This window comes from Rattus norvegicus, chromosome 7 (genome assembly GCF_021556685.1).
Source record: "Rattus norvegicus strain SHRSP/BbbUtx chromosome 7, alternate assembly SHRSP_T2T, whole genome shotgun sequence".
In the NCBI taxonomy this organism is placed as follows: domain Eukaryota; kingdom Metazoa; phylum Chordata; class Mammalia; order Rodentia; family Muridae; genus Rattus; species Rattus norvegicus.
In genome coordinates, this window is record NC_141540.1 from 125,693,275 (window position 1) to 125,699,268 (window position 5,994).

Genomic DNA, 5,994 nt, shown 5'->3' on the forward strand with positions numbered 1-5,994 from the left:
ACACACAGACACACACACAGACACTAAGAGATAAACACAAACATACACACACACAGATACACAGACATGCAGACATATACACACATACACATACAGATACACACAGACAGACAGACAGACAGACACACACACACACACACACACACACACACACACACACACACACACGGGTGGGTATGTGCACCGAATGCAAGCTCCTGGAGGCATCAGATTCCCCTGGAGCTGGAGTTACTGGCCATTGTCAACCACCAGACTAAGACACTGTGAACTAAGCTCGGATCCTCTGTCAGAGCCATATGCTATCTTAACCTGAGTCATCTTTCCACTCCCAAATTTTGGCAGTGTGAGTGACCCCAAATTCATGAGCTGAAGCCCTGGCAGCAGTGTGACTGTTGTTGGACATGGAACCCCTGGAAAATCATTGTTAGAGGAGGTCATGAGGGTAGGGTGTTCAGATCAGCACCCTTGTATGGCACAGGTGACCAGGAACCTTCAGTTTTGAGTGTCCCCTCCTGTCTCAAGTATACCATACCATATACCATATGTGGACAGGACAAGAGGGTGTGTATTACAATCCCAACTGCTGGGGGAGCTAGAGAGGCAGAGTGAAAGTTTCAGGGCCTGCCTGGGCTATAGACTGAGTTCAGGGGTAGCCTGGGCAACTTAGTGAGACCCTGTCCTTTTCTTTTTTTTTTTTAAAGATTTATTCATTTATTATATATAAGTATACTGTAGCTGTCTTCAGATACACCAGAAGAAGGCATCGGATCTCCTTACAGATGGTTGTGAGCCACCATGTGGTTGCTGGGAATTGAACTCAGGACCTCTGGAAGAGTAGTCGGGTGCTCTTAACCACTGAGCCATCTTTCCAGCCTGAGACTCTGTCTTTTTTTTTTTTTGGAGCTGGGGACCGAACCCAGGGCCTTGCGCTTCCTAGGCAAGCGCTCTACCACTGAGCTAAATCCCCAACCCCTCTGAGACCCTGTCTTAAAATAAAAAGTAAGAAGAAGAGGCTGGCAGTGGTGGGGCGCACCTTTAATCCCAGCACTCCTGAAGCAGGGGTAGGAGGATCTCTATGTGTTCAAGGCCAGCCTGGTCTACAGAGTGAGTTCCAGTACGGCCAGGGCTACACAGAGAAATCTTGTCTGAAAATAAAAGTAAAAAATAGTAAGAGGTCTAAGGATGAAGCGGGGTGGTAGAGTAGTTGCCTAGTAAGGGCTTGGCTCACTGCCCCACCAGCAGGATGGTCTGGGGTTTGAGTCTACCCTGGGCTACTTAGTGAACTCCAGACTAATCTGGGTTATAGAACCATCCACACTTTATCTCGAAAACAACAAAGAAAGTGAGACCAGGTGTGGTAGAACATGCCTTTAATTTCAGCACCCAGGAGACAGAGGGAGGTGACCTCTGAATTTGTGTCCAGCCTGGTCTATATATTTCTAGGTCAAGATGACACAGTGAGACCCTGTCTCAAAAAACAAGCAAACAAACAAACAAACTAACTAACTAAATGCAATACAGTGTTTTATAGGAAAATTAGAAAATATGGAAATTAAGAGAAAAAAAAAAAAAAGAAAAGAAAAGGGTTCTCAAAGCCGGGCCACCCAGAGCTAAGGACTGCCATTTGCAGGTGTTTGATTTCTGTTTCAGTTCCCTGCTAGCTACTGTAACAGACATTATGCTGTTCCTGGCTTAAAATAGCACAATTTGATCTTCTTCCCTCTGCAGGGCAGAAGCCAGATCCGCTGAGCAGATGAGAGCAAGGCCTTGACAGGGCTGGTTCCTTGAGGAGTTTCTGGGAAAGATCTGTGTCTGGAGCATGCTCCAAGCCCTTTCTGTGCACCCCAGGTTCTGGGGTGGGACATGAGGATCTAAGGGCTGGGGGGCTTTTGTTCAGCCTTTCAGAATCAATCTTCCTTCCTTCCTTCCTCCCTCTCTTCCTCTCTCCCTCCCTCCCTCCTTCCTTTATTATTTTTTAATCCCAAGACAGGATCACTCTATCTAGCCCTGACTGTTTTGGAACCCACTCTGTAGACCAGGCTGACCTCGAACTCAGAGATTTTGCCTCTGCTGCCCAAACACTGGGATTAAAGGTGTGTGCTACCACTGCCCGGCCAGAATTTTTCTCTTCTCAGGTTGCCTCGTGTTCCCCCCACAATCCTGCTTAGTTCATAGCTTGTTTAGTCAGCTCTGTGCCTCCGGGAGGGTCCCCTTCAGCTCATGTTGAACCCCAAGCCCATGTGCTTGTGAGCTAAGCCTCATTGCTGTCTCCTTTTGGGGAACTCCATAAGCAAGAACCTCACCCACCACCAGTCCAACCCTTCTCCTACCACTTAACAGTCTCCCATGAGAGCCTCCCCAAAACCCCACCGCAGCCTGCACCTTCCCTGCTCTCTCTTTCCTGTGTCCTTTTACAGTCACATTTCTTGGAGGTTCTCTGAAGAGTTTCTGGTCTGGGTGAATGAGATAGCTCAGTAGGTAAAGGTGACTGCTGCCAAGCCTGATGATCAGAGTTCAACCCCTGGGACCCACGTGTGGAGGGTGAGAATTGACTTTCACAGGTTGTCTTCTCGCCAACCCGCTTGAGCTGTGCTGTGTGGGTATCTACATATATGCACACAATTAATAAGTAATTTAAAATGAACATTGAAAGTAGAATTCTGGGCTGCCCCTCTCCTTTTGCCTTCCATCCATGGTCTTCCATCCACAGCCCCCCCACCCCCACCCCCAAACAAGAATGTCATGTCACCAATACTAACTTTTTGTGTTTGCTTCAAGCAGTTTGGTGCCTGGTCATGAGACCTGAAGTGACTCCAGACGCAGCAGCTCACGGACAACCTTCATGACCGGCTCTCTCTCCTCTGGGAGACCGGACACCAGATGCCCTGGTGCTGATGGACGCACTCTGTAAACAGACCCCAAGCAGAAAACAACCTAGGGCTGAAGCAGGGGCCATGGTGCTGTCTTTGAAGACTGAGGTGCACCACCCTCGGGGACCTGCCCTGCCACTGAAGGTGACAAACCCAGATGATATCCTGTGGGCCTGTTCCTTCCCTGTTATGGTTTTACACACATTTGCGTAATTATGTGATACAGGACTCTTCCAGTAACAGTGTGCTAAGGGCTGGGTCTCTTCCGGAACTGTGTGAATAACAGTATTCCCAGCACATGGAATGAACACTTCCTACATACTGGTTCAGTGACCTTTTTGTTTTGTTTTGTTTTCTAAAATTACTCTGTGCGAGGATGGAGAGACGGCTCAGAAGGTGAGAGGATCTGCTGCTCTTGCTGAGAACCTGGGTTCAGTCCCCACACTCATACAGCACAGGCACAACACATACATGTGGCCTGCATACATACACGCACCCATATGCAAAGCACACATGTATATAAAACAAAATGAGATGGGGATCTCTTTATGTAGTCCTGGCTGTCCTAGAACTCACTATGTAGACCAAGCTGGTCTCGAACTCGTGGAGACCCTCCTGCCTCTGCCTCCCGAGTGCTCAGATCAAAGACATTTGCCATCATGTCTGGTCTAAACAAACCAATTTTTAAAAGACTTAAATAATTGTATTGTTTTGGCATGTGTAAAATATCTTTTGACTATATTCACTCCATTACACTGTTTATCTCCTCTCAGTTCCTCTAAAACTTCCCCCCTCAAACCTCCCTCCAATTTTCATGGTTTTTGTATGTGTGATCCACTATTTTATTTTTGAGACAGATTCTCTGTGTAGCCTGGCTGTCCTGGAACTTTCTCTGTAGACCAGGCCTCAAACTCAGATCTGCCTGCCTCTGTCTCCTGGGAGCTGGGATTTAAGGCATCATCAGCAATGCTATGTTTACTTACTTGTTTGTTTTAAATTCTTGTATGGGTGTGTGCATCTCAGTGCATGTGCCCTGGGAAGCCAGAGGCATCAGCCCTTCTGTAGTTTCACTTACAGGCAGTTGTGAGTCACCCAGTGTGGGTGCTAGGAACCGAACCCCAGTGCTTTGCAGGAGAAATACCATCTACTGACCACTGAGCCACCTCTCCACCCCAAACCCCCTCATTTATTTTAATCAGGATTACTTGCATAAATATGAATGGAGCTTTGTTCTTTAAGATAGGATCTGTGTCTACCTACCCAGTGCGGGATTACAGGCAAGCACCACCAGGCCCATACATTGTTTTATCATTCAAGCAGGCCACAAAGGAGAAATGGTGGCCATTTCAAAATGAGGACATAATACAGGGAGGAGCGGGGACTTTCCCAGGGTCATTTATGCATTCAGCCACAACATGCACTAGGACCCTTGCGAGCCAGCCTGGGAAGACTTTAAGGTGTATAAGGGCATAGAGGGTTGACTGAGGACAAGGACATGAAATAGAAAACTAATTAGTTCTACAGCTGGCAGAGTGTTCTGACAGCAGGAAGTGTCTCCTCAGGGCAGCATCAGAAAGGATCCAGTCAGACCTGCGGTCCTGCACCTGAGCTGAGGAACGTGGCAGGAGGTTAACCACGGTAGTAAAAACACAAGAACACGTGTTATGAGCCCACCCTGTGACAGTCCTACTAACTGGATGGACATGTCTTCCCTTTAGGCCTCAGTTTCCTCTTCAAACCATGGTGGGGGTCATTGTATGTAGAGGTTTCTGGAAGCCCCTTGTAGACAGCCAGGAAGTGCCCCCAGATGGACAAGGTTCTGGGGTGCCTCATATGGGACACCCCACCATCTTCTCTTTCTGCTATACCTCTAAAGCAGCCTTGCGGGTAAGAACACACTGAAGCAAGCAGTAACCAGAGACCAGATGGGAGGTTCTCGAGAGTGGAGGAGAGGTCACTGTGGCATTTACCCCGTGAAGCCAGGGTGACCATCATTTGGCAGTCAGATTGCTTCCTGCGGTTACTGAAAGCTTCTCCCAGAACCTGCAATAATTCCTTTTTTAAAAAAATTCAAAATATAATTATATATACATATATCTATAATCTTCATTTTGTAATCTCAAAGAAAATTTTATTTGTTTAATTTTTTTAACTGAAAAGAAGTTTTATACAATATATTCTGATCACACTTTCCCCCTCCTCCTAGATTCTCTCACCCAACTCTATATCCTCTTTCTCTGGAAAAACAAAAGCCAGGTGGTGGTGGCACAGGCCTTTAATCCCAGCACTTGGGAGGCCGAGGCCGGCATCTCTGTGAGCTCTAGGCCACTGTCTACAGAATGAGTTCTGGGACAGCCAGAAATACACAGAGAAACCCGGTCTTGAAAAAACAAAACCAACCAAATAAATACATAAATAACTCAAACAGGAAACATACACAACACCCCACAAAAACACAAAAACAGAAACTAAAATATTCAAGCAAAAGACCAATAAGATTAAAAAAAAAAAAAAAGCCCCGCCCAAACAAGGCAAAATGACACGAAATGGTTTCCAAAATACCACTGAGTTCATTTTCTGTTGGCCACCTACTCCTCGGCATGGGTCTCCCCTAAAGTGTGGTTAATAAGCCTGATGATACTCCGTTGAGGAAAACTAATTCTTTTTTCCCAGGTGTTATCAATTACACACAGCTTCTTGGTTAGGGGCGAGACCCTGGCTCTATTTCCTATCTTAGTGCTTGCTGAGCACATCTGTCTTGAACCTGTGCAGCCCCGGCGGATGCTGCCACAGTCTGAGTTCATACTCTCTGAGAATCAGTTCATTCATTCTTTTGGCTCTGACCAATTAGGGTTGGGCCAGGATAAGGGGCCTGTGGGACCCTGGGGATGAGATAAATGGTGGATTGGGAAGAAAAGAATGTCAGGAAAGGGCTTCAGGCCCTCAGGCATCCAGACATCTCAGATAACGACAGAGTCATGTCTGATGCAAGCTTCATTACTGTCGATGACAAACCAGTTTTGCCCTGCTAACCCAGAAGAGCTGACCTGCTTACCAGGCACTAGTCAAGCCTGCTGATCCCCACCCACACGCCCTTCTGGTTTGTCACGAAGGCTTCCTCAGA

At 47.0% G+C, this 5,994-nt stretch overlaps 1 long non-coding RNA gene across 1 annotated transcript; it reads left to right on the top strand.

Moving 5' to 3' along the window:
* Window positions 1–1,648: 1,648 nt before the first annotated feature.
* On the top strand, window positions 1,649–5,244 carry LOC134479760 (uncharacterized). The gene is made up of 3 exons (XR_015625838.1): window positions 1,649–2,093; window positions 2,418–2,541; window positions 2,782–5,244. It is a non-coding gene; the product is annotated as an uncharacterized LOC134479760 (long non-coding RNA).
* Window positions 5,245–5,994: the final 750 nt, after the last annotated feature.